This window comes from Meles meles, chromosome 6 (assembly GCF_922984935.1).
Source record: "Meles meles chromosome 6, mMelMel3.1 paternal haplotype, whole genome shotgun sequence".
Taxonomy (NCBI): domain Eukaryota; kingdom Metazoa; phylum Chordata; class Mammalia; order Carnivora; family Mustelidae; genus Meles; species Meles meles.
Window position 1 is genome coordinate 7,938,439 of NC_060071.1, and position 27,252 is coordinate 7,965,690.

General features: G+C 43.2%; 1 long non-coding RNA gene across 1 annotated transcript; it reads left to right on the forward strand.

Annotated features, from left to right (window-relative positions):
- Positions 1-2,193: 2,193 nt before the first annotated feature.
- On the forward strand, positions 2,194-12,504 carry LOC123943289. Its single transcript, XR_006818608.1, has 3 exons — positions 2,194-2,282; positions 4,243-4,456; positions 12,383-12,504. It is a non-coding gene; the product is annotated as an uncharacterized LOC123943289 (long non-coding RNA).
- Positions 12,505-27,252: the final 14,748 nt, after the last annotated feature.

Below are 27,252 nucleotides of genomic sequence, written 5' to 3' on the forward strand. Positions count from 1 at the left end.
TGAGGTATTAGGATGAACAGAAGCCCAGGCCGAAGCCGAGAAGACAGGAGGTGCAAAGACAAAAATGCATGAAAAGGCCAGGTATGTTAAGAAGATTGTCAGTGGTTTCCTATGGCTGGGTATGGAAGGCATGAATCAAATCCACACTTCTTTGTGCATGTTATCCTTTCCTACCCTGCTCACCCTTTGCATTCTGGCCCCATCCCTCAGGGCTTCACATGCAACGTAGGATCTGTGAGCTGGGCACAGCGTGTCCTTACTGTTCAGCTTGCCTTTCCACTCACATGCATGCTGCAAACTCCTACACACCCTTCAATGCCCTGCTGGGTAATACTCTAGGTCGCCAGTGGACCTGGAAATAAAGCAATGATTAGCACGAAGGTAATAGCCTTTCAACATTTTTAACGTCTTTCCCATTCTAGCCAGTGTGCAAAACCCCTGTCTTACTTATCTATCTTCCAGCCTCTAGCAAACATTTGCCCACAGAAGGCAGAATTAAATAGAATTGGGGCCTTTACAATTAGAAAAGATTTCCCAGTTGCCTAGTCTCTGCCCATGGCATTTCTTGCCTCAGATTAGTCATCCTGATGGAAACCCCCCACTTTAGACTACTTTTTGTTATTCTCCTCCAGCCTTCTTTTCTGATTTGTGTTGCATAGAGCATTCCCTGTTGTTTATCAGACACAGGCTTCTGAAATGTAGTTGGTTCTCGCCTGAAAGGTAAAAGGAGGGGGAAAAAGTTCTTATTATTTTTCTAAACATGAGAGCAATGAGACTCGTGTATTAGGAAGGCCGGAAAGGAAAAGTTAGTGAAATGTCTGTCCCCAGCAGGGAGGCCAACTCATTATAGAGCACTAGGAAAAACCAAAGGGCTTTCACTTAAAAAAAAAAAATTGCTTTTAGGAAGGAGTTTAGCTTTGTTTAAACCACCAAAGTGAAGGCCACATGTGAAATAAAAAAGAGGGGGGAAAAAGGTATTTTATGGGAGATTTCTTTTTTTTTAAATATTTTATTTATTTGACAGAGAGAAATCACAACTAGGCAGAGAGGCAGGCAGAGAGAGAGGAGGAAGCAGGTTCCCCGCGGAGCAGAGAGCCCGATGTGGGGCTCGATCCCAGGACCCTGGGATCATGACCTGAGCCGAAGGCAGAGGCTTTAACCCACTGAACCACCCAGGCGCCCCGGGAGATTTCTTTAGGAAGAAAAATTTCTGATCCGCTACTTCTGAAACATATGCTTAAAATCCTGCATTATCATACCCGCAGATTTTGGGAAAAAATGAAGCTGAAAGGTCTAACACTGAAATCAATACCATGTCCATCTCTGTATGTATGCATGTGTGTATCTATCATCTAAGACGATAGCTGGCATTATAGGCAGGTCTAAATAAGACAACAGAGATTGGTTCAAATAGATAAATTGAGTGATGACTGTCCCTGCCCAGTGCCAAGAGAGAGTTGGGTTGGATATTGGAGGAAGCCTGCCATGTATTTTGGAGTTTAACCAGCGGGAGCTGGCTTGACCCCGATGCCGGCTAGCTCTCCCCCTGGGAAGCAGGACCAGCCGGAGAGGTGGCTGGCTCAGTGGACTGCTGGGGGAGTGAGGGAGTCACATGGGGTGACGGAATACAGATGGAATGGGAGCCTGAGTGCAGGGTCATGGTCATGTCCACAGTGGAGCAGTCAGACTCGAGTTGTGGGTCAGAAGCAGCGACAGGTGAGAAGCATGTTGCACTAAGACATAGGGACCAGAATTTCTCCAGGGACAGGCCCGGGCCCTGACATGCTCTTTAGGACCAGAGGCTCTGAGGTGGAAGGTCTGGCTTTGAATTAAAAGATGCTGGCTGATGTCTGGCAGATTGATGGTCGTGCTCTTAATTCCCTGCCAGACTCTTGATAAAGACGTTAAATCACGTTGCCCTTACAGACCCACTCCGAGGGGGCATTATGCTGTTTAAACTAGATGACAAGTACTTCAGTTCATTGTGCTTTGGGTGCGTGTTTACCCAGAAGCTTAACATTAAATTAAGTGAGCAGAATAAAAGGAGGCAAGAAGAGACTAGCGTCGACTCCATTTCTTACCTATTTATACTCCGTCTTATCAAATATAGTCATCTGGATTCCATTGCCAAGGGCTGGTTATTAGCCACAAATCTGAAGAGTGACAATGGGTTGTCCTATGGCCCGAGCAAAAGCCACAGCAGTTAACTTGACAGAGAAGAGAGAGAACACGTACAAAGCTCTCCCAGGACGTGGAGAAGAAATAAGATCTACGCTTCAAAGGTATGATGGTATCCCCGTGTGACATCACACTGCATTTATTAATGACAATGAGATTGCTAATATTTATCAGATATTTATGCTATGCTAGCCAAGTGCTTTGCATGTGTACTGTGAATCCTAAGAAACCCCCAAGAGTTAGTTACTATAATTCCATTCTATAAATAAAGAAATTGAGTCTCAGGGAGGTTAAGAAACTTGCCCAAGTCACACAGCTGGTAAATGATAGTGCCAGAGTTAGGCTTTGTGCTAAAAATTTTCAAATGTTCTTTAATTTGAACACCTTTAAAGAGAGATATTATTGGCATCTTTTTTTTTTTTTTTTTTTTTTTTTTAGTAAATTTGGAAGTCAAGGTTCAGAGAGGCAGGGAAAACTGCCAGAACTCACACAGTAAATTAAATGATGGAGCCTGGAGTCAAAGCTGGATCTGTGTTACCATCCCACGTGACTCATGGTTCAGTGAAACTGTTGGACCAGGCTCTTCAAAAGAGTCAATGCCATGAGCATCAAAGAGGGTTGGGGGCTCCAGGGTGAGAGAGAGCAAACACACACGGGTCAGGTGCAAAGCTATTCTGTACAGAGCCTGATTAAAAATAGCTCATGTAGCAAGGACAGTGTTGGGACCATCAGGGAAATTTAAATAATAAGGGTCATCTGGCTGGCTCAGTCGGTTAAATGTCTGCCTTTGGCTCAGGTCATGATCCCGGGGTCCTGGGATGGAGCCCTGCATCAGGCTCCCTGCTCAGTGGAGAGTCTGCTTCTCCCTCTCCCTGAGCCTCCCAGCGTGCATGCTCCCTCTCTCTCTCTGTTTCAAATAAATAAAATTGTTACAAGAGTTTATCAGATCATAGAGTAGTATTAGTGTCACATTTCCCCAAGTGGAATGGCTGTATTGTGGTTTTACAAGAAAATGTTCTTGTTCTTTGAAGATACTTGCTGACGTATTCAGGAGTCGCGTGTCATGATATCCACAACAGCCTCTTATGTGGTTTAGCAAAAAAAAAAAAAGAAAAAAAAAAAGTGTGTGTGTGTGTGTGTGCACACGCGCATACATAAATATCTATATGAACATATATCTATACCTAGACACACATTTATGTTCATGGGGAGAGAGAGAAAGGAAACAATGTGGCTGAATTGTAAGCAAATTTGTAACTTCTGCTGAGTGTTCATTGAATGACTCAGAGCTTTTCTGCAGCTTCGGGTTTTCATGCACAAAACTTGGGGGGAGAATCTATGACCGTGTGACTCCCCAGGTCTACTTCTTAGCCTCTCGTCTGGACAGTTGGTGCCCAAAGTCAACATGGATGCTATGAACCACCACCAGAAAGATCGATCATCATTACCTCTAATGATAATGAACATCACTTAATATTTACGATGTGTTTAATCAGCAAATATTTTATCGTGGATTTGCAATATATCAGGCAACCCTCCGGGACCCGAGAATAAAATGGTGGCAAAACAAAGTCCTTGAGTTTTTGGAGATGGGGAAACAGAAAGGAAATAATTCAGTGAATACAGGTTTAATAGACTCTCAGAGATGGAGAGAGATGTGGGGATACTTAGGTAAGTGTAGTCACGGAAGGCTTCTCTGACATGATGACTTTGGGGCAACATTTGAGGGAAATGAGGGGACAAGCCCGGGCAGGTGTGGAGGAAGTATGATCTGTGTGGGGGAGAACTAGCTCAAGGGCCCCACCGTGAGCCCAGCGGGGTCATTCCCTGTACTTTCTTTCTCATGAAATCTCACCATAACCTTTCCCCACTTTTGTTTTATTTTATTTTGCTTACTTTTCAAAATGTGTAAAAAGCGTTAGCACGATTCCCTTAGAAAGAGCATAAAATAAAATTCCCTGGAGGTGCGATCTTTTGTGTTTCAGAAAACGTAGGCAAAGAGAGAGGTGTGCTCTCGAAAGACGGCTGGGTGCAAGAGATGTCACATTTCTTTCCCTTTTAAAGCTGCAACGAACAGATTCTTTCCCCACAGTCCAAGTTCGAAGAGAAATACCGTGTTTTGACCTGAGCTGCTTGGATCCGATGGGCCGTGTGGAAGCCTAGAGACTCACAGGGTACTTGGGGATGAAGGTTCTGCACTGTGGGCACCTGCCCCTTGTTGGAACAACCTACGGCTACCCCCCATCTTTTGTCCTGATGTGGAAGAGCACTTTATACGGTAAGTTGGTCAGCCATACCTGTTACAAACAAGAGCTGTTCACCATCCAGTTTTGTCTTGTGAGAATCACTGCAGATGTTTCCATGTCCTAAAATCTACCACCAGTTCGGACCCCTTTGTTTTTTGACTTTAGCCTTGGACAATCTCCTGTCAAAATTACAGAAATAATCACCTATGGGGTTTTATTTTTCTCCTAGAATTTTTATAGTTTTGCTTATTACAGTTAAATCTTACTCTTTAAAAAAGTTTTTTTTTAAATTAACATAGTGTATTATTTGCCCCAGGGGTACAGGTCTGTGAATCATCAGGCTTACACACTTCACAGCACTCACCATCGCACATACCCTCCCCAATGTCCACAACCCAACCACCCTCTCCCTACCCCCTGCCCTGCAACCCTCAGTTTGTTTTGTGAGATTAAGAGTCTCTTATTGTTTGTCTTCTTCCTGATTCCATCTTGTTTCATTTTTTTCTTCCCTACCCCCCAAAACCCCCACTCTGCCTCTCAGGGAGATCGTATAATAATTGTCTTTGTCTGATTGACTTATTTTGCTCAGCATAATACCCTCTAGTTCCATCCACATCATTTCAAATGGCAAGATTTCATTTCTTTTAATGGCTGCATAGTATTCCATTGTGTATATATACCACATCTTCTTTATCCCTTCGTCTGTTGATGGACACCTAGTTTCTTTCCATAGTTTGGCTATTGTGGATATTGCTGCTATAAACACTGGGGTGCATGTGCCCCTTCAGATCACTACATTTGTATCTTTAGGGTAAATACCCAGTAGTGTGATTGCTGGGTTGTAAGGTAGCTGTATTTTCAACTTTTTGAGGAACCTCCATGCTGTTTTCCAGAGTGGCTGCACCAGCTTGCATTCCCACCAACAGTGTAGGAGGGTTCCCCTTTCTCCACATCCTCTCCAACATCTGTCGTTTCCCGACTTGTTAATTTTAGCCATTCTGACTGGTGTGAGGTGATATCTCATTGTGGTTTTGATTTGTATTTCCCTGGTGCCGAATGGAGCACTTTTTCATGTGTCTGTTGGCCATCTGGATGTCTTCTTGCAGAAATGTCTGTTCATGTCCTCTGCCCATTTCTTGATTGGATTATTTATTCTTTGGGTGTTGAGTTTGATAAGTTCTTTATAGATTTTGGATATTAGCCCTTTATCTGATATGTCATTTGCAAATATCTTCTCCCATTCTGTCAGTTGTCTTTTGGCTTTGTTGACTATTTCCTTTGCTGTGCAAAAGCTTTTGATCTTGATGAAGTCCCAAAAGTTCATTTTTGCCCTTGCCTCCCTTTCCTTTGGCAAAGTTTCTAGGAAGATGTTGCTGCGGCTGAGGTCGAAGAGGTTGCTGCCTGCGTTCTTCTCAAGGATTTTGATAGATTCTTGTGTCACATTGAGGTCTTTCATCCATTTTGGGTCTATTTTTGTGTGTGGTGTAAGGAAATGGTCCAGTTTCATTCTTCTGCATGTGGCTGTCCAATTTTCCCAACACCATTTGTTGAAGAAGAGACTATCTTTATTCCATTGGACATTCTTTCCTGCTTTGTTGAAGATTAGTTGACCATAGAGTTGAGGTTCTATTTCTGGGCTCTCTATTCTGTTCCATTGATCTATGTGTCTGTTTTTGTGCCAGTACCATACTCTCTTGATGACAACTTTGTAATAGAGCTTGAAGTCTGGAATTGTGATGCCACCAATTTTGGCTTTCTTTTTCAACATTCCTCTGGCTATTCAAGGTCTTTTCTGGTTCCATATAAATTTTAGGATTATTTGTTCCATTTCTTTGAAACAGATTGATGGTATTTTTATAGGGATTGCATTAAATGTGTAGATCGCCTTAGGTAGCATAGATGTTTTCACAATATTTTTTCTTCCAATCCATGAGCGTTGAATGTTTTTCCATTTCTTTCTGTCTTCCTCTATTTCTTTCATGAGTACTTCATAGTTTTCTGAGTATGGATTCTTTGCCTCTTTGGTTAGGTTTATTCCTAGGTATCTTATAGTTTTGGGTGCAATTGTCAATGGGATTGACTCGTTAATTTCTCTTTCTTCTGTCTTATTGAGGTATGTACCCTCTATCCCTACACTGTGAATAGTTTTGACCAAGAAAGGATACTGTAGTTTGTCAAATGCTTTTTCAGCATCTACTGAGAGTTATCATATGGTTCTTGTTCTTTCTTTTATTAATGTATTGTTTCACATTGATTGATTTGTGGATGTTGAACCAACCTTGCAGCCTTGGAATAAATCCCACTTGGTTATGGCGAATAATTCTTTTAATGTACTGTTGGATCCTATTGGCTATTGTTTTGGTGAGAATTTTCACATCTGTGTTCATCAAGGATATTGGTGGGTAATTCTCTTTTTTGATGGGGTATTTTTCTGGTTTTGGGATCAAGGTAATGCTGGCCTCTTAAATGAGTGTGGAAGTTTTCCTTCCATTTCTATTTTTTGGAACATTTTCAGGAGAATAGGTATTAATTCTTCTTTAATGTTTGGTAGAATTCCCCTGGGAAGCCATCTGGCCCTGGGCTTTTGTTTGTTGGGAGATTTTTGATGACTGTTTCAATCTCCTTACTGGTTATGGGTCTGTTCAGGTTTTCTATTTCTTCCTGATTCAGTTTTGGTAGTTTATTTGTCTCCAGGAATTCATCCATTTCTTCCAGATTGTCAAATTTGTTGGCATATAGTTGCTCATAATATGTTCTTATAATTGTTTGTATTTCTTTGGTGTTGGTTGTGATCTCTCCTCTTTCATTCATGATTTTATTTATTTGGGTCCTTTCTCTTTTCTTTTTGATAAGTCTGGTCAGGAGTTTGTCAATCTTATTAATTCTTTCAAAGAACCAGCTCCTAGTTTTGTTGATTTGTTCTACTGTTCTTTTGGTTTCTTATTCATTGATTTCTGCTCTGAACTTTTTGATGTCTCTTCTCCTGCTGGGTTTAGGGTTTCTTTCTTGTTCTCTCTCCAGCTCCTTTAGGTGTAGGGTTAGGTTGTGTACTTAAGACCTTTCTTGTTTCTTGAGAAAGGCTTGTGTCTCTGTATACTTTCCTCTCAGGACTGCCTTTGCTGTGTCCCACAGATTTTTTTTTTTTAAAGATTTTATTTTATTTATTTGTCAGAGAGAGAGAGAGAGAGAGAACACAGGCAGACAGAGTGGCAGGCAGAGGCAGAGGGAGAAGCACGCTCCCTGCCCAGCAAGGAACCTGATGTGGGACACGATCCCAGGACACCGGGATCATGACCTGAGCCAAAGGCAGCTGCTTAACCAACTGAGCCACCCAGGCGTCTCTGTCCCACAGATTTTGAACAGTTGTGTTTTCATTTTCATTTGTTTCCATGAATTTTTTCAATTCTTCTTTAACTTCCTGGTTGACTCATTCATTCTTTAGTAGGATGCTTTTTAGCCTCCATGTATTTGAGTTCTTTCCAACTTTCCTCTTATAATTGAGCTCTAGCTTCAGAGCATTGGTTTGAAAATATGCAGGGAATGATCCCAATCTTTTGGTACTTGTTGAGACCTGATTTGTGACTCAAGATGTGATCCATTCTTGAGAATCTTCCATGTGCACTAGAGAAGAATACGTGGTCTGTTGCTTTGGGATGGAATGTTCTGAATAAGAATGTGATGTCTATCTGGTCCAGTGTGTCATTTAAAGCCTATATTTCCTTGTTGATGTTTTGCTTGGATGATCTGTCCAAGGGTGAGGGGGGTGTTAAAGTCCCCTACTATTATCATATTATTGTTGATGTGTTTCTTTGATTTTGTTATTCATTGCTTTATATAATTGGCTGCTCCCATGTTAGGGGCATAGATATTTAAAATTGTTAGATCTTCTTGTTGGACAGACCCTTTAAGTATGATATAGTGTCCTTCCTCACTTCTTATAGTCTTTGGCTTAAAATCGAATTGATCTGATATAAGGATTGCCATCCCAGCTTTCTTTTGATGTCCATTTGCATGGTAAATTCATTCCCACCCCCTCATTTTAAATCTGGTGGTGTCTTTGGGTCTAAAATGAGTTTCTTTTAGGCAGCATGTTGATGGGTTTTGTTTTTTTATCCATTCTGATAGCCTGTGTCTTTTGATTGGGGCATTTAGCCCATTTACATTCAGCGTAACTATTGAAAGATGTGAATTTAGTGTCATTGTATTGCCTGTAAGGTGACTCTTACTGTATATTGTCTTTTTTCCTTTTTGGTCTACTACTTTTAGGCTCTCTCTGCTTAGAGGACCCCTTTCAATATTTCCTGTAGAGTTGGTTTGGTGTTTGCAAATTCTTTCAGTTTTTGTTTGTCCTGGAAGTTTTTAGCTCTCCTTCTATTTTCAATGATAGCCTATCTGGATATAGTATTCTTGGCTGCATGTTTTTCTCGTTTAGTGCTCTGAATATATCATGCAGTTCTTCCTGGCCTGCCAGGTCTCTGTGGATAAGTCTGCTGCCAGTATACTATTTTTATCATTGTATGTTACAGACTTCTTGTTCCGGGCTGCTTTCAGGATTTTCTCTTTGTCATTAAGACTTGTAAGTTTCACTATTAGAAGATGGGGTGTGGACCTATTTTTATTGATTTTGCGGGGCGGTTCTCTGTGCCTTCTGGATTTTAATGCTTTGCCATATTAGGGAAATTCTCTACAATAGTCTACTCCAATATACCTTCTGCCCCCCTCTCTCTTTCTTCTTCTTCTGGAAACCCAATTATTCTAATATTGTTTCATCTTATGGTATCACTTATCTCTCAAATTCTCCCCTCATGGTCCAGTAGTTGTTTGTCTCTCTTTTGCTCAGCTTCTTTGTTCTCTGTCTTTTGGTCTGCTATATCACTAATTCTTTCTTCTGCCTCATTTATCCTAGCAGTAAGATCCTCCATTTTTGATTGCACCTCATTAATAGCTTTTTTTTTTTTTTTTCTTAAATCTCAGCTTGGTTAGATTTTAGTTCTTTTATGTCTTCAGAAAGTGTTTTTATTTCTCCAGACAGGGTTTCTCTAATATCTTCCATGACTTTTTTGAGCCTGGCTAACACCTTGAGAATTGTCATTCTGAACTCTAGATCTGACATACTACCAATGTCTGTACTGATTAGGTCCCTAGCCTTTGGTACTGCCTCTTGTTCTTTTTGGGGGGTGAGTTTTTCTGCCTTGTCATTTTATCCAGATAAGAATATATGAATGAGAGAATAAAATAATAAAAGGGTGGCAATGACTCCAGAAAAATGTACACTAACCAAATCAGAAGAGACCCAAATCAGGGGGAGAAGAAAAAGGGTAAAAAATAAGTTTAAAAATAATTTTTAAAAAAAATTTAAAAAATATATATTAAACTGGTGAGTAGAACAGAGCCACCCACTTAATTTTGGATGTATTTTGGTCTCTTAGAAGAAGCTACCTCCCAAAATTTTTTTAAAGAAGAAAAACTTATGTATATACAAAAATAAGTGTAAATAAAATGAAGGGATGTAATATAACTGTAAGGATGAAAATTTTTTTAAAAATTCTAAAAAAAGGAATTGATAAGATAATTTGGTTGGAAAAGGAAAGAGAAGAAAGTGGAGAGAATTTGCTCAGGCTGAAGACTAGAACAAAGCCTTGTGCTAGATTTAGGGTATATTTTGATCTGTTAGAAGAAATTTTATCCCAAAAATTTTTTAGAAGAAAAACCCTATATGTATACAAAAAATAAAGTTAGATACAATGAAAGATAAAATAGGACTATAATAATAAAGGCTTAAAAAGATCTTTATTAGGGGCATCTGGGTGGCTCAGTGGTTAACGCCTCTGCCTTCAGCTCGGGTCATGATCTCAGGGTCCTGAGATTGAGCCCCGCATCGGGCTCTCTGCTCAGTGGTGAGCCTGATTCCTCCTCTCTCTCTCTGCCTGCCTCTCTGCCTACTTGTGATTTCTGTCTGTCAAATAAATAAATAAAATCTTTAAAAGAAAAAAGATCTTTTTAAAGAATAGCATTGTTAAGATAAACTAGTTAAAATATTAACAGAGGAAAAAGGAAAAATTAAAAAAATTAGAATAAAGAAAAAATAAAATTAAAAAAAATTTTAAGATTTTTTTTTTTATTTATTTGACAGAGATCAAAAGTAGGCAGAGAGGAAGGCAGAGATGGGGGAAGCAGGATCCCCGCTGAGCAGAGAGCCAGATGTGGGGCTTGATCTCAGCACCCTGGGATCATGACCTGAGACAAAGGCAGAGGCTTTAACCCACTGAGCCACCCAGTTACCCTAAAATTTAAAAAAATTTAATTAAGTGTGCAAGACTGAAGAATCATGGGGAGAAAGCCATGAATTCCATACTTTGTTTTCCCCTCCTCTGGAATTCTGCTGTTCTCCTTGATCAGCGAGCTTGATCTTGGCTGGATTTCTTGCTGATCTTCTGGGAGAGGGCCCTATTGCTGCAATTCTTTAACCCACTGAGCCACCCAGGCGCCCCTATTGCCGCAATTCTTAAATGTCTTTGCTGGAGGCGAATTGCACCGCCCCTGCCAGGGGCCGGGCTAAGTCATCTGCTTGCTTCGCTCTCAGGAGCTTTTATTCCCTGAGCGCTTTCCGTAGTGCTCTGGAGGGCGGGAATGAAGATGGCGCCGCCCAGTCTCTGCCCAGTGGAGCCGAGAGCTCGGTGCCGCTCCTCAGTGCACCCTTGGAGAAAAGCGCTCAATCCCTTCCATCTCCCTGGTCTCTGGCTGTGCTCTGAGCTCACCTGGCCTGTGACCGAACGTTTCTATCTCTGGCGCAGGGCCCCATTTCAGGTCTCTAAACCCAGCAGATTCCTGCCTCCAGAGAAGGAAGGTGAGTCTCCCCAGATCTGCCACTTGTGGGGTCCCTGTTCAAAATGCAGAGGCCCAACTGTGCCGAGGATCCTAGTTTAAGGTAACCCCGAGCTGAGAGCTACCCCTCGGCTCCATCTCTGTAGCCGGCTTTCGTGCTCTGACACCTGGGAGCTCTGCTACACTCAGACACCCCTGATCCTTCCGTGACCCCGCGGGACCTTAGACCACAACGTCCCCATGAGGACTCCACCTCTGCTTAGCCTCTGGAGCGATGTCCCTCAGTGGAGCAGACTTCTACAAGTTCACTTTTTGTGGTCTATTGCTCCGCCGCTTGCGGGGAGCCGGCCCCTCCCCCAGCAGTCTCTCTTCCCATCGCTTTGGATTCACTCCTCCGCACATCCTACCTTTCAAAAAGTAGTTGATTCTCGGTTCCTAGAATTGCTGCTCTTCTTCTCTTCCATCTCCTGTTGGGTTTGTAGGTGTTTGGAATGATTTGATAACGATCTAGCTGAACTCCTGCGACCTGATGTCATCTCAGCCTGCTGCTCCTCCGCCATCTTGACTCCTCTCAAATCTTACTCCTATTTATAATAAATGTTGGTGTACGAGACACAGATTTAATTTTATTTTGCTTCCAAAAACACCCCCACAAAATCTGTTGAAGATCAATAAGGACAAATGCAAAGAAATAAAAATTTTATAGGACACCTCCTTGCTCATAAATGCCATATTTACAACAAAATCTTGTAGCAGAAGAATCTGTGGTAAGGTAATTTGTATTTAAAGACCTTAAAGGCCTTTTCAGTGAATCATGCTTGAGGCCTGGAATCGTGAGTGAACTCTTAACGGGACACAAACAGTTTTCAATCCTTGAAAATAAAGCAATAACGTCAAAAGCACTAAGTAAAGAGACCATCAGTGACAGTTTACACTATTAACAAGTAATAGAAGACAGTCAATTTTCCTTTATTCTCTTTTGTTACCTAGAAACTTTTAAAGTCTTCCATTCTTTGGAAATTTAATGGGGGTGCTTGTTATCTTTTTAGCAGCCCTATTCTATAAGGGATGCGACATTAATTTACGTGCCTGGTCTATATCCAAATTTTCATGACACTTTCTCTTGTGTTTAGAAAAATATCTTACCTATTCTTGTCGCTACTGCACTATGCATTCCCGTGGAGATCCACAGAGACTACAAACACCGGGAAACACAAACGGCTTCTATGACCACCAGCCAGAGATGCTTCATGTTCTTCAGGTTGGTTTATGTTCTTCTATTCCTTTTTCCAGGTACATGCATTCATGCTCGGTTTCATAAAGATTCAATTATTTCTTTACTTTTGTAAACCATGTGGGGAGTTGGGGAAGCACTGAGGGAGAGAGGTAGGAGGTGCTGAGAAATCAGGAATCACCCCATGCAGCTTGGTCCATGAGAGTCTGTGGGGCACGCAAGTGGGATGAAGGAGAAAGGAGACTTAGCATTTTCCTGAAGACTACCCATGGCATCTCGCTTGGTATAATGTGATAGAAAGACAGACAATGTTTTGTAGTCTGGGCTCTTGGAGAATATGTGGTGTTTTTTTTTTTTTTTTAAAGATTTTTATTTACTTACTTGACAGAGAGAGAGAGCGAGAGAGAGAGAGATCACAAGTAGGCAGAGAGACAGGCAGAGAGAGAAGGGGAAGCAGGCTCCCTGCTAAGCAAAGAGCCTGATGCAGTGCTCCGCAATCCCAGGATCCTGAGATCATGACCTGAGCTGAAGGCAGAGGCTTAGCGCACTGAGTCACCCAGGCAACCCTGAATATGTGTTTTTGAAATATCAATAGTCATATTTATTATCATGTGCTGGTTCTTGATGCAGGGTATTTTACATACACTCGTCCCCAGCCACATGAGAGTTTCTAGAGTAGGAAAAATTATACTCTGCTCCCCCCACTGCTGGCACATACAAGCAAAACAAGATTTCGAGAGAGAAACAATTTGTCCATGTTGCTCCTTTTGGAGGCAACGTTCAAACCATGTAATGACTTGATATTCAATCAAAGCCGGTATCTGACCCATCTGGGCATATCTTGGCTCATCCACTGGACGGGGTACAATACTGCCACTAGGCCCTATTGATCATAATTTTCTTGATTACATTTGATATGCTCTTTTGGTAATCTATTTAGCCCAACTCAATAACATATGATGACATCTTTCCATGTTATTAGAGGTTATTTTTCTATGTATATTTCAGTGCATTTTAATTTAAATGTGCCAAGTCATCAGAATGACTTGCAGCTCGGACATACTCCAAATGCAATGCTCTCTAATGTTGAAAAAAGTACACAGAATTAAAATCACATATATTGGAATTTTGCATAATGACAATTTTCAGCAGGGAGGAAATATTTTGATAGGAATTAATAGATACTAAATAGATGACAAAACTTTATTACAGGCCGAGCACTTCCTGTTGGAGAAAATTATGAGGTGATTTCTTGCTACACACATGGGAAGTGTGTGTGTATGTGTGTGTGTGTGTGTGTGTGTATGTTTGTAAACAAGCTACCGCTTAAGAACACAGCCTCCAGTTCTGGCCTCAGTCTTTTATAAAAGGAAGTTAAAAAAAAAAGCAAAGTAAGACAATTTAGGAAGAAAAAGAGAAACGATTTGATATTGCAAATAGGGCTCCACTAGAAAGGAAAACAAAGGGAGTTTACTTAGTTTAAAGACAGAAGGCCAAGAGGAGATTTAGAAATCCCTGGGAGGCTTATATTCACCTAATTGGAAGATAAAGTAAAACATAACGTAAGTTGTAGTAAGACAGAGGTCAGTTGGGGTAAGGATGAACCTCGGAATCATTAAATTCAATGTTAGAATATAGAGCCCAGAATCTTTAACTGGGAATTAAAAAGAAACAAAAAGCTGAATCTAGAAATAGGAATCTTTCTATTTTGGGTCCCCGACTGTTTGAGTCAAGAGACAGATGACACCCTGTGCAGGTCCTTGGAGTCATAACATGGGCACACTTCCTTTCAAAGCTTTGAGAAGGACAGAAAACTTAAACACTGGAGAACTACAATGCCCACCGATACAGACCTCTTTCAGCCAATGTACAGACTCTCCTACAGGGAACCCCATGTAACAGAGATTTGTTTACCTCCATTATTTGTGATTTAATTTACCAGTATGTCAAAGGAACGTCCTTTCTTCATAAACGCTATTGAAGACTCACCTCTGAACAACTGGGTAGTATTCCCCTGCAGTGCTGAGCCTGGCTTACTTACCTAGTCCTTTGATTTGCCATTTAGGTGTTGGTCATGAGGTTGGAAGGCGATGGTGTGGAAGGTTGAGAGGGTTCCGGTATTGGTGTTTGGGAGGACCTCTGCCTTAGGTGTGCTCCTGTCTCTGTGACCCCCCACCCCCCAGGGGTAGTTCTGGCCATTCCTAGAATGCATGCTCTCTACAAGCCTCCTGGGCTGCACTCATGAGCAAGTGCTTTGTATTCCCTTTGAAAAACTATTATAAGATTAAAAAGACTCTGGGTTCCCTGTTGTCTCTAAGAGACTGACGGGGCTTTTGGGACCCCAAACGGGTTTCATTCAGGCTTTGGGCTGAATTTCCCTCTGAACCAGGAGCCCTCCACACTGATATTCCCCCTGTACTTCCTCAGATGAGTTCCCAGAGTCATTCATTTGCCTCTGCTGTCTATGCTTTTATTTAAAAAAAAAAAAAAAAAAAAGCATTTCCGTTAAGAAATCCTATATCTAGCTTTGTCATTCATCAACCCCTTTCTAAACAAGCTGTGCTCTTCCTGGGCTACATGGGGAAGAAAAAGAAGTGTGGTGCATTGAGAAACCACTAGCTAAACCACCAAAACTCCAGCCATGGGATTTCATGACACCATTTCCAGAATTCTGTGGCAACCCTGTTGGTGACATTAGACAAAACCCTGCATTTTCTGTATTCGGTAGAGAATGCAGGTATCTCCTGCTTTATTATTAAGATCCAAATATCTGTCTATGGGAGAAGGAAATGTTCCATTTATATGGACTAATGGTGTTTTGACCCTCTGATGTCCTGAGGACTTTGGGTATTTAATTCAGTTTGTAAATAAGAATTCTACATGACTAGGGATGTCTGGGTGGCTCAGTTGGTTAAGCGGCTGCCTTCGGCTCAGGTCATGATCCTAGCGTCCTGGGATCGAGTCCCATATCGGGCTCCTTGCTCGGCAGGGAGCCTGCTTCTCCCTCTGCCTCGGCCTACCTCTCTGCCTACTTGTGATCTCTCTCTCTCTGTCTCTCTCTCTGACAAATAAATAAATCAAATCTTAAAAAAAAAAAAAAAAAAAGAATCCTACATGACTCTTTTACAGTGGGTGTGTTCCATACAGCATGGTGACCCTGGGGTTTGATGAAAAGAATTACGCCCAAAGCGTAAGGAAGCAGCCTGGGTCAGAGAAGATTCCTGGCAGAGATGGACGTATATGGGCAAAGCAGTTGGAATTTCTTTTGAATATTATTTGCACTTCTAGTTGCTCAGATTTAAAACAATGACCAGAAATGGAAAAATAGTGGGAGAACTTATGCTCACCATAAACAGTGGTTAACCCAGGATATGTGTGATTTAATATGAGGAGTTTATGTATTCCTGAAGCCCACATAGTGTAAGACACATACTAACACCATATATATTGATTTGAATGTAATTCTGATGTGTAAATCAGTATTCAGAAAGTCAGAGTTTTATTGCTGCCCTACCTCTAAACTGTCCAATCCTTTTCTGGAACTGTGATCCCTCAGGTCTTCCATAAGGGCTGGAGGTAGATGAGGGTTTACCTAGATAGACGTCATTGGTCACTGCCTGCTTTTCTGCTGTGTCCAGTAGCTTCAAAATCTTTCCCAACCTGGAGCTCCAGGAAGCTGCTATCAATCAACAGAGTTGGTACAATGTGAACCCAGTTTCTAAAGTCTTCACTAAATGAGCTCTGTGGCCCTTCCACTACTTTCTGTGGTCTACCCTTTGGAAGTGTGAGTCCCCATTTCCTCTACCAATATTTTGATTATTTGTCAATTTTCTAGCTATTTGAGGAAAAGACAACTCATTCGGTGTCTCAAAATGGCCTCCGGGTTCTGGCTCCAGACTATTCCTGGAGAGATCAGAATTTTCTTTATTTCTGTACTCTCCACTCCACCCGATGACCCTGCCCTTGACAATGATCTCATTCTTGATGTTTATGTATAGTATCTAAGGATAGTAACTCTCAGACCCTGACCCCAGGTTTTGGGATGCTGGGAGCCAGGTTGAGGAGCTCCCCAGCTAAAATGAGATATTCCTGTGTGCTTTATAAGTACATGAAACAAATAAATTGCCTGGATTAAAAAAAAAAATTAAATACCCATATTTTGTCTTAAAACCATGACACCTTCTACAGTGTGTTTCAACTAGTTTCTAGGACAAAGGGGTTATAATTTAATTTACCTTGAAAATATTTGGTTACTACACTTTTCACATCTAAGTGTTTAAAAATGTTCCAAAAAGCACATTCCAGGTGCTTTGCAGTGGAACATGTTTAAGAATCGTTTCCCTGGATTGTTGGCTTTGGAAAGCAGAGGCCATGCTTGGATGAGCTTCGGACAACAGAAAGCATCATAATTTTTCCACTTGCTCTCTACTTGGCGGTGAGCTGGCTCCAGCCTAGCGGATCTGCACTGAGCCAGGGCTGGAAGGGCCAGGTATCCATTGCGTTTCAGAGGCTGGAGTGGCTGATCTCATTCAGTGAACATGACTGTCCTGCTTATAGAAGTTATGACACGTCCCAGTTAAAGATTATCACCAGCCTTAGCCAGGTCAAAGCCCATTCTATGGAAGGGAAAGTCGCCTCCAGATTCAATCCTCCCCAAACCCTCAGACATTTGGAGGTGCTCTCTCTTATATCCCACCACCATATTGAGGAACATGGCCAATAGCCAATGGCTCCCCCATTCTTGGTCTAGGAGTATAGGCTTTTAATCCCCGAGTGAAGTGCATTTTCAAGAGAACTCTCCATCTCCTGTCACTTGTGGTTCCTTATCCCAAGTGTCTCTGATGGCTTCTTTCCCAAGCTTCAAATGCCAAATGGGAAGATTTGTGACAAAATTGAAAGACATGGCTTTCTCTTCTGATTATTGAAAGATTTAGTTTGTTCATTTTGAAAACAACTTATTCCTTGATAGAATGAGTAGTTTTCCTTCATTATGGAATAAAACTTACTGGGCTTGCCCACAGGCCCTGGCTGGTCCCCAGGTTACCATGATCATCCTGGATGTCTTCAGCACGCAGGGGAAAAAATGCTGCTTATGTTCCCAGATCTTTTTTTTTTTTTCTCCAGTCCCTACCTGGCCCCAAACCTTTTTATACCTTCTCCAGGTTGGCATGACTATTGGATAATAGGCAGTCAACATCCTCCTGGGAAGACCAAGATTTTGTGCTTGCGGAAAAAGGAATTCAGGAAGTCAACTAATGCATATCAGTCAAGTGAGCTATTTGGACAAGTGTAGACAGCTCCTCTCATTTTTTCTTGGCCCGCCATAACACATTTTGATGGGTTGTGAACCCCTGCAGATCCTGAACCAGTTGGCTTCTGGCACCGCTGTGTAAGGCTTCAGGCTGCCATCTCTCCAATTGTACTCCTCAGATTCTCAAATGGCCAGGGACTCCCTTTGAACCTGTCCGGCTTGTGATTCCAGCAGAGATCATATTGAAAGGAGATCCGCGGTCACCAGCTTCTTCCCTCCTGAAGACCCAATTCAAGCTTCCACATCACAAGTATCTCTTAGTAAATGCTAGCGTGAAGGGATCTCGAGTGCTGGGGCTCTCTCCAGCTGAAACAGCACAGGAAAGGTCTCCAACACTTCATGCCGTTAGAATGGCCACATGCTTTTCCCTTTGTCTGAAATATGGCATATGGCAGATCCTTTCTTCTCAAGGAAGGGTGCTCTGTCTCTGCTTAGTATGCAAGGCATCGACTCTCTGCAGGAAAACAGTTCCATCTGCCCTTATTCTACTCCCTTAAGATGTCAAGGGAAACCTTGATCATTCCTCCTCAGGTACTTTCCACCTTCCTTATGGACAGGAACAGCACTAGCTAATCTTTATCAAGAAATCTATGTCTGGGGCGCCTGGGTGGCTCAGTGGTTTAAGCCGCTGCCTTTGGCTCAGGTCATGATCTCAGGGTCCTGGGATCGAGTCCCACGTCGGGCTCTCTGCACTGAAGGGAGCCTGCTTCCCTCTCACTCTCTCTGTCTGCCTCTCTGCCTACTTGTGATCTCTCTCTGTCAAAATTAATAAATAAAATCTTAAAAAAAAAAAAAAAAGAAAAAAGAAAAAAAAAAGAAATCTATGTCTGCCAGGTCATGTTCTAAACTGCTAGGATGCATGATTTTGTGCACTCTTCACAACAACCTTGTGAGGAACTCTCATTTTACGAATGGAAAGAGTGAGCTACAGTGTGATAAAGTCACTTTCCTAAGACCATAGGGCTTAGGAGCAACAGAGACAAGATTTGAATGCTGGACCCTTGAGCTCATTCTTGGAACCACCATCCAGACTTGCTCTGTGTTCAAAAGTCATTCTTGCCTTGGTTTTCCAGGGACAGGACAGGGAAGGAAGCTTAAGATAATTGAACAACCCCACTTTTTTTTTTTTTTTTTAAACATACGCTATTTAATTACATCCTCAAAACCCTGTTCTCTATGTATCTTTGTGGTCTGAAGCTTCCTGGGAGATTGGCTATGTGCACCTGTCCAAAGGCACAAATCCAAAGAATGGTAGAGATGGGTTTTGAACTTCATTCTATCCACATGTTAAAAAACCTGTGGGTGGGGGGAGGAGGGAGAGAGAAGACAGAATATACTTATTAGTCTTCTCATGAAAGTTCTTCATCCCATCATTCAACAAATATTTATGGACCCTGAGGAGTACTGACACTTTTCTAAGTGGGTAGGATACACTTTTAATGGCTGGGTCTCAGTGACTCAACAACTTTTGCTTGACAATGGAAACATTTGCAAATACTAGGGGCTTAACGCATTTTTGATGCTATCCCAGGGTAGGCAGAACTTGGCCCTGGCTAGGGAGGGGTAAAGGGAAATGAGCTGTGTTCTCTAAAATGGATAAGCTCTGTCTCAGATGAGAGAAAGAACACCAGAAGGTCCTGTTTCCCTGGAGCTTTCCAAGTGCTATTGTCAGAATGATTATTATTTTATCCACATTCCTCAGATCTGACTCCCTTTTCTCTTCCTCATCTCGCATAACTCTTCAGCTATGAAGCACTCCCAATAGATTTCATCACAGAAGATATCAGGCTGTATTTTCATCCAAGAAGGAGGGAACATGGGTCAGGGAAAGGGAATGAGAAGGGTATCTGCCCCAGATGTGTTTATACACAAGCCTGGAGAGCTGTACTATTTAACTTTTATTTAAAAGTTTAAAAATTTAAAATACACCATTTAAACACACACAAAGATTGATAAATAAACCTCTGATCCCTCCAGTAACACATACATAGACACACACACAGTACACTACAAACACAATTTTGCAATGTATAATGTGCATTGAGTTGCCCTTGGTCATGTATTTGTTGAAATATAAATGACATATGACATTATATTAGTTTCAATTGTACAATGTAATGATTTGATATTTGTATACATTGCAAAGTGATCACCATAACAAGTCTAGTTACCATCTGTCACCATATAAAATTACACAAATTTTTATCTAATGATGAGAACTTTCAAGATTTATTCTCTCAGCAACTATCAAGTACATAATATAATATTATTGACTATAGTCACCATGCTGTACATGAACTCCCTGTGACTTACTTATTTCATAACTGGAAGTCTGTATCTCTTGACAAACTTCACCCATTTCAACGCCCCCGCCCAAACTCTCCTCCCCTCCAATACCCACCATTCTGTTCTATCCATGAATTTGTTCTCTTTGTTTTTGTTTTTGTTTTTTTTAGATTCCCACATACAAATGAAATCATATAGCATTTGTTTTTTCTGTCTGGCTTATTTCACTTAGCATATTACTTTCAGGGTCCTTCCATGTTGTTGCAAATACCAAGATTTCATTCTTTTTTGTGGTTGCGTAGTACTCCATTACATATATCATATATATATCTCATGCTTTTCTTCGTGCTTTCCTCTATCTATGGACACTTACTTTACTTTCCATATCTTGCCTGTTATCAATAATGCAGCCATGAACATAGTACATACATATATCTTTTCAAATTAGTGTTTTTTTATTTTCTTCAGATAGAGAAATACCCAGAAGGGGAATTGGTGGATCGTAGGGTAGTTCTATTTCTACCTTTTTGAATAACCTCCATACTATTTTCCATAGTGGCTGCTGCTCCAATTTATAGTCGCACCAAGAGTGCATGAATTTTTTTTTCTTCATATCCTCATCAATACTTGTTATTGCTTGTTTTTTTGATAATAGTCATTCTAACAGGTGTGAGATGATCTCTCATTGTGGCTTTCTTTGCATTTGCAGAGTATCTTCTCATGAAACTGTTGACCATCTGTATGTCTTTGGAGAAATGTTTGTCAGACTCTTTGCCCATTTTTGAAATCAGATTTTTTGGTCATCATTGTTATTATTGAGTTACATGAGTTCTTTTTATATTATGGGTATTAGCCACTTATCAGATATATGATTTACAAATATCTTCTCCCATTCAGTAGGTTGTCCTTAGTTTTTTTGATGGTCTCTTTTGCTGTGCAGAAGGTTCTTAGTTTGATGAGTCTTACTCCCACTTTTTTATTTTTATTTTTGTTGCCCTTGTCTTTGGAGTTAGTTCCAAAAAACCATTAAAAAAAAAAAAAACAGATTGCAAGAACTTACTGCCTGGTTTCTTCTAGGAGTTTATGGTTTCTAGGAGTTTTATGGTTACATTCAAGTATTTTAAATCTACTTTGAATTAATTTTAGTGTATTCTATAAGATAGTGGTCCAGTTTTATTCTTTTGCGTGTGACTGTCCAGGTTTCCCAACACTGTTTATTGAAGAGACTGTTTTTTCTCTGTTGTATACTCTTGCCTTCCTTGTTGTCATTTAGTTGGCCTTAGATGCTCTCTACTCTGTTCCACTGAACTATGTGTCTGTTTCTAATGCCAATACCATATAATTTTTTTAAACCATAGCTTTGTAATATAGTTTGAAATCAGAGAGTGTGATGCCTCTATCTTTGATCTTCTTTCTCAAGACTGCTTTGGCTATTGGGAATCTTCTGTGGTCCCATAAAAATTTTAGGATTCTTTGCTCTATTTCTGTGAAAAAATGTCATTGGGGTTTTGATGGGGATTGTATTGAATCTGTAGATTGCTTTGGGTAACATGAATATTTTAACAATATTAATTCTTTCAATCCATAAGCACAGAATATCTTTCCATTCATTTGTGTCACGTTCAATTTCTCTCATCAATGTCTTACAGTTTTCTGAGTACAGGTCTTTCACCAGCCTAGTTAAATTTATTCCTAGCTATCTTATTTCTTGGTCATGATTTCTTCCAGTATTTCATCGGCTAGTAAGATGCAGGAAGTTCAAAACAGTGATTGAAAGAAATCCCTTAAGCACACCGTCTCTTCCATTCCCCAACAAGATGGCTGCTTATGATTTTGTGGTGGTGGGTGTTCTTGTTTTGAAAAAAGAGAATGCATCTTTCAGGAGTAGAGATACCTATGGGAGGGGAAGGTAGGTGCTGTTCCTCATCACACCTGTCCCTAATCCTGAGGATAGAGAGACACTGGGGCTTGGCCACCCTTCCTCTTTCTCTGACCACCCACCGGGAACCACTTTCACCAGGACCCACAGTGGATGGACACCCATCCCCTTCCCTTGCTGCCACCCTTCACAAATAAGGAAATGCACCTATTATGAGCTGGCTTTAGAATTTGCTCTTCCTTTAGGTGTCATGCGGCTCCCAAATGTCAAAGACCTGCTCCCCGTTCATTTCACATTGGCCCAAGCTTCCCGTTCCAAGGCTGGCCATGACCCAGGGTGAGGTGGGGAACTGGTGCCCTGAAACTTGCCCTTGCAGGGAAGTGGGGGAGGCCCCTTGGGGGGGCTGTACCTCTCCTGATTCAGGGATAGACCTGCCTGGCCTGCCCCGGAAGCCCAGCCAGTGTTTTCACAGCTGCGGGCTGCGAGGCTGCTCCCCAAGCTTCTTGCACACAGTTGGCTTGTGATCCAGCAGCTGCACACACCCAGGCATTACCCCGGGTTCCTGCAGGGATCGGGGGAGCCTCGGCCAGGGAGCCTGGCCCCGAGCTGACCCACCTCGCCAGGGGGCCAGGGCGGGCTGCCCGGTGTGCGCTTCTGACCCACTTGCTTAACGCTGCTCTTAAGTAGTTCTCACATGGCTTCCTCGGGCTTCTATTAACTCCCCAGGCGGCAGCGACAGCCTTATTAACTGCAAATGGCTTCTCGTGGCAGTGTTCCATTTCTAATATTAATAATCAGCGTTTAATAAAAACAAAGCGGGGGGGAATACGGGCGGCAAAAGCAGACTGCTTTGCCCCTTTCTCATTTATCACCCTGGCGGGAGGCCATAAGAAGTGCCAACAGGAGCCGCAGAGTGGTCAGCCCGGTGACGACACAGTCACGTGCTAACGCACGCTCCCAGGAGCTGCCCTTCAGCCCTCGCTTGGCCAATGTCAGGTTCAGAGCCTCCCCTCCTTCCTGCCATCCCCCACCTCTGGGTCCCCAGTCTGGCCATCTCGGGTGACTCCCAGGGGCCAGAGTCACACCTCAGGGTGGGGGGCAGAAAGGGGGGCGCTGGCTCTGGCCCTGCCTTTCCCCTCTTCCCTTCTCCGTCTCCATCAGACTAGTCATCTGCAAGACAAATGGCTCCTGCCTGCCAAGGCCGAGGAGAGTGGAGTTAAAAATGTAGTTAATTAAATTTACTCAAAAAGATCAACTTGCAAGATTAGGAGCTGGGTTTATCGCCACTAAAAATATACAGGGCTGGGGAGGACAGGATGGAAGCGATGGAGCTGGAAGGCGGGTGGGGGAGAAGAGGGACTTGGGGCTTTGGATCCTTGGACGCTGGGCTGATATTTAAAGACCTTTTACGTTGTGAAAAGATCTCAGCGAACAGCTGACGTCTGCTGGGGCCCTGGGGAGGTTTTTGTGATAAGGAACATTCCCACTTGGAGGGTGAGGGGACTGTTCTCTTTCTGGGCGTGCTGACACTGTAGGAAAACGAGTTTTAGGGCATGGTGAGGAGTGAGGGTCTTTCTTTCCCTCTTTGACTCCCCACCCAGCAGCCAGCGCCCCATTATCTTCTTCTACCTAAGAGCTATATGACCTTTAATCCAAAAGCCTTGTGCGCAGGGAGGAGAGGCAGGCAGCCGTCCCAGAGGAAAGGGCGTGTCAGGTCCTCCCTCTCCCAACATGTCCCAGATCCAGGGTGGCCAGGACACCCTCTTGACTCTTCTTAGGGGCTGGAATGTCCCCTCCTTAGGGCACCTGGCAAAGAATGTGTGGGTGCCTTTAAAAATTCACTCAAGGGGCACCTGGGTGGCTCAGTGGGTTAAGCCTCTGCCTTCAGCCCAGGTCATGGTCTTAGGGTCCTGGGATCGAGCCCCACATCAGGCTCTCTGCTCAGCAGGGAGCCTGCTTCCTCCTCTCTCTCTCTGCCTGCCTCTCTGACTGCTTGTGATCTCTGTCTGTCAAATAAACAAATAAAATCTTTAAAAAATAAAAAAATAAAAATTCACTCAAGCAGATTTGGTGAATTTCGGTCTGGAGCCCGAGGGAGGGCTATGGACATACCAACTCACCCACGACTCAGTGGGCCCACGGTGCCCGCTGTTTCACACGTCTGTGATGGCACAGAAGCTGTTCTCTCACTGGGAGACTCCTGTTCCTTCTTCAAAACCCTACGCAGGTGTCCCTTCCTCTGACCCTCACCAAGTCCCTAGTCCAAGCTGACCTGTCTGTCCTCTGCTAATTCAGCAACAACTCTTACTGTTGCGTGTTCTGTCTTTCGGCTCCCTACTAACCCTTGAGCGTTCGGGGGCATGGACCACAGGTGTTTTCATATTGCTCTTCCCCAGCACCCTATAAGTCTCCCCTAAGGGGAGCTCATGCCCGAGGGTGGGGTGGGGTGGAAGAGAAGCCAGGCAGCTGACATCCTGTGGAGAAACGGCAGATGGCACCTGTGGCAAATCGCGTTTATGTTCTCATTTGGTTGCGGATGGGCCTGACACCAAGGAGTCCCCCCACCCTCGCCCCCCATGGGTGCGTCCACGTGCCAGTGACGCTTGACGAAGGACTTCCGGTCTTGGAAAATGGCAGCTGCTCTCCTACCCTGAGCTTTACCTTGGAAACATCCCCAGAATAAAGTCAGCGCCTCTCAGATGAACACACTCATCAAAATGTCATTCTGCAAAAGCTCTTTGCTAGCTTTGAGTCTTTCCAAGGTTCCCCTGATTTTGAGCAGGAGGTCTTCCTCTGCGAAATGTCAACACATTGGGAAGCTGGGATTTGGGGCCTGGGGGGTGGGGAGGGGGAGGGGTGGCTCAACATCCCTGAGGCCTGGGGCTCCTCTTGAACAAAGCTCTTGCTCCCAGGAGTGCTCCCCTGAAGGTATTTGTCATGTAAATTCCCTTGTAGGGCTGGCCAGGAGAGGAAAAAAAAAGGCAGAAAAATAAACTTGGAAAGAGTGAAAGAAGAAAAAAAAAAAGAATAATTTCTATGGCTAAGAGTACCTATCGCCTCAAAGTTATTGTGGTTTTTTTTTTGGAGACAGACTTAAACTCAAAAATCCACGATCTACCGGGATAATAATGTTGTTACTTTTTAATTTGTTATATTTAATGTCCAAGGGAGGCCGGCAGTGTCCTAGAGCTGAACTGTGGGAACGCCAGGGTGAGGTGAAGAAGGGGGGGGGGGCGGTGAGGGGGAGGTGGGGGGTTGTGCAGACAGCTAAGCTCTGTCTCCCAGTCACAGACACCCACCAAAGGGCAGAGTCTTCAGCCCTGGCCTGTGGTTTTGGAGAAATGAAAAAAGCCAGAACAAGTCTCACCCACAACCCCAGCTCTGAGCCAATTCCTTCAGCTTCCCGGGGAGCCTTTCAGACCATCAGAACACAGCGGAGCACGGCTTCTCTGAGAATGCTGCCATGCTTTCTGGACCCAGAGAATAAACAAAATAACTCTCAGACTTGTCCCATCCCTGAGAGAGCCATTCTCCCCAACCCCGGGGGAGGAAGCTGGGCCTCATAGCTCTGCTGAAATTACAGCCTCGGCACCTGCCGTCTTGGCTCTCGATGCACCATTCCCCCATTTCAGGGAGACGGAAGCACCTCCTGCAGGTCGTACCTCTGCACTGGGCCTTGTTTATTCCCCACGTGTGTGCGCGTCTGAGTATGTGTGTGGAGCATGCGAAGGACATAATGTGCTTCAGAGAGCCCTGAAAGGAAATAGCAATCAATATGCCTGTCTAAACAATTAGAAAGAGATGTTTCCGAGGCTCCTAAATCTATCTGGCATGTGTTAGAGGCATGCTGTCGGGCTGCCTGTCATTAAATAGCTTCTAAATAATGCAAAGACAATCAGATGTACAAATAAGCAATTCAATTTGGGTGATTGATTATTGGAATAACGCTCATGCACTCAAGGCGCGACGTTTCCAATCACATCTCCATTTCATTTCGCGGGCGGTAATGATCGTTCTGCCTCTACTGGTGGAAAGTGATCTCATGGCTGGAGGATTTGGGCAAGGCCCACTCTTGGGTTCTATAGATTGACTGGGCATCTCGCTTGAGTGTTCCTTGGACACATGGAACAGATGTGTCTCCTTCGCTTCCTCTCTCCTGTATAAATGTCACCAACTGTATGCTATATTCTCCCAAGCGAATGTCGAGCACATGGTTAAGAATCTTTGAAGGTCGGCCTCACAGATGACTTTCATATGGCTTGGCTTTCCCACTAGTTGCGCCTCTGAGTCCTTCAATGTTCGCAGCTTTTCGAAAAGGCGTATATGTAGTAGGGGGGTGTCTGTAGAATTATCTCGGTATGTCTCTGAGATGCTGATGAAACAAGACCTCAATGTCTTTGTTGACTGAAGAGACCCCGGTTGGAGCTCTGAAAATCTCCAGATCTGATCCCTGACTTTCGGCACCAGGGTCAATGGCTGAAGCCACTTTTCTCATTAAAGCCTATCTTGTAGAGCCATGGCCTTTTGGAAGGTGGTTTGGTGAGACGCCCTTGCTGATTTGAGAGGGATAGTCATAGACGTTAGCACACGGCACAGCAGGGCTCCCTGGCCCACAGCATCCAATGTTTGCCCTTGGCCAATATCTACGGGTATGGTTAAGGCATCTGAACAGTTCAAACCCTGGTTCTCTGTCTGGAGAAAGGAAACAGAATTCTCTAGCATGTTCGCCTTTAAGTAGAACTGTGCACCCAGCAAATGGATGTTTGTGTAGATTAGCACCTCACTACCCATCACGTGGTCCCTGAGCCAGTGTATCTGGAAGATGGTTCCAGGCCGCTCCCCAGACTTCCCGAAGCCAAATGTGACAAGGTCATCAGGTAACCCCTGCACACATTAAGCTTTGAGAAGTGCTGCTTTGAGACCTATGAGAAGTGTGCTGGAAAAAAGTGGGCCCAGGTGCCCTGCATTCCATCTGGTGGTGTGGAGCAGGTTATCCGCCGTCTCTGAATGCCACGATCTTGACCTGTAACAGCAAACAGTAAGGATGAAACCAGGAGACCTACTTTGCATGGCGGTTGTGATGCTGGATGGATCCAAACTAAATGCAGAGGATCTTGCTCCGAGCTGGAACCATCTGGGACCCTCAGGGAGACGGATTTTCCTTTATCAGGACTCTGTCTTGTTAAAAAAAAAAAAATGTCGGTTATTGGGCCACCTGGGTGGCTTAGTTGGTTAAGCAGACAGATCGGTCTCCACCCCTAGGTAGGCACACTGTCCATTCAGTGTGTCCACT